Below are 2,157 nucleotides of genomic sequence, written 5' to 3'. Positions count from 1 at the left end.
GGAAGTGTTATCATGTACATTGTTTTGTCTTGATATAAAAAGATGGCCTACAGCTTACTCCGGGATCGCTTTCTCTGAACATTTCGGTAGATAATCCATTTTTCATCACCTGTCACAATTTGCTTTAAAAAAAGGCGCGTTCTTCTCACTCAACTCATGTGGTACCCAAACATCGTAGCAATTTGTGTACCCAAGTTTTACCAAGTGCTCATGAACAACGGATTTTGATAGGTTGAGGCTTTCTGACAATTCTCAGGTTGTGCAATGTGGGTTATTCTCAATTAATGACTTAATTTGGTCATCGTCTGTAGTGGATGGTCTCCCCGATCGCTCTTTATCAACAAGGCTACAATCTCCAGCTCGGAACCTTGCGAAACACTTCTGTACAGTTCTTTCGGCTAAAGAAACGTCACCGTAAACTGCGCACATTTCTTTGGTTGCTTGTAAGGCATTTTTCCCTTTACGGAAAAAGAAAAGCATCAAGTGGCGAAAATGAACTTTCTTATCTTCCATTTTAAAGGATTACAGAATTAACACAGGTTATAGGAACATAAACCTTCTTCCATGAAAAGATAGCTTAAACTGTACACTAAATGGAAGTGTAGTCAAATCCTATTTTATGGACCCAACCATGTTCTAAAATAAATCGAAATGTAAGATACTATAAATCGGCACGGACTTTCCGGACAACCCAATACTTTGGTGGTAACACTTTCGATATTTTGTTTCTATTGTATTGTTACACCACACTATATTGCTAAACGGGATCGGCGCATATACACAAAGAGCGAAACGAGCATGACACAGCTACATATATTGTACATATATGAAAATACTCACGAGTACATACAGACTGTAATAATCACAGAGTATGAAAGATCAAAGTATCAGAGATTAAGTTGAAGCATAATTCTATCTGTTTAATAGTAAGTTTTCTTTAACCAAAAGAATAATAGTTCCTTTAATTAGCTTTCCAGAATTACTGTCTAAATCTTTCAAACTCTAACCATAACCCCACAATAACAGATGCATTCTACCAACCCCAAATATTTTAGCTCAGTTATTTTGTTACATAAAATACTTTATTGCTCACCAGCCCTTTCGTTAATCCTCTGCGCCCTTTAAGACCGCTATAGTTTACCATATAACTACTAGTCTCTAATATATTACACGAAATCGTTTAAGCTGAATTTGTAACAGTTAAATTAGTCTTGGATTCTAATTGTTTATTTTGTCACAATGTTCCACAACTGTTTAAGAGCTATTACACTTAGATGCATCAGTTTGTATACGCTATATTACATCATAACTGCACAATTTGCATGTATTTGTATATCAGTGTACAAAACGATGTCAATTTACAAGAGATAGCATTTCTGGTCGTGTAATATTTTCATTTTAATTTAGCTTTGTCTCAATGTATGTTGATATAATTTTTAGACGGAATTATGACGGGTTACTTAAGACATATTTCCAGACTAACTCATGCTGTAAAATCTTGTAATTATTTCTCTGAAATAAGGCATTCCAACCACGACCATACCATCTTTTTAGTAAAAGCAATGAAATTACTATCATATTATGCCATATATTTTTCCTTCCATTGATAGTATATTGTAATTCGAAGTAGATTTAGTTACTATTTCTAGCAAGTCAAATAACAACAGACTGGTGAATTCCCTTCTTGACTTCTATTTCCGCTCCCACTAGTGATATTCTCTAATATTTAGGAGGTGATAATCGATGTAATTAATTATGTGATCTAACTACCTCTCTGATGAATACATTATGCGCACATGTAGATGTGATTGTTGAAGTGACTGTGTCTCTCCACTGCCATTGCCCGTAATTATTGGCTAACACACTGATCGAAGGACTTAACTTTCAAATGGGACAATTTACAAACTGGAACAACGTAACAGAGAAACAGAGAAAAATGACAACTACCAAGAAAATGCGAATGAGTACTAGTGCTGATTTTATTCTGTGAAAATCTGTGCCAAGACGAATTCAGTGAAAAATTAAAATCCGTCATTCACTTTCGTCATTGACTACAGCCTTAGCTCAGAGGGAATTTGTGATTGATGTCAAGTGGTTAAGTGGTTATGACTAGATTAGATTTAAATATATATGTATGCATGCATGCATATATATATA

This window comes from Octopus bimaculoides, chromosome 6, assembly GCF_001194135.2.
Source record: "Octopus bimaculoides isolate UCB-OBI-ISO-001 chromosome 6, ASM119413v2, whole genome shotgun sequence".
Classification (NCBI taxonomy): domain Eukaryota; kingdom Metazoa; phylum Mollusca; class Cephalopoda; order Octopoda; family Octopodidae; genus Octopus; species Octopus bimaculoides.
This window is presented reverse-complemented; position numbering follows the sequence as displayed.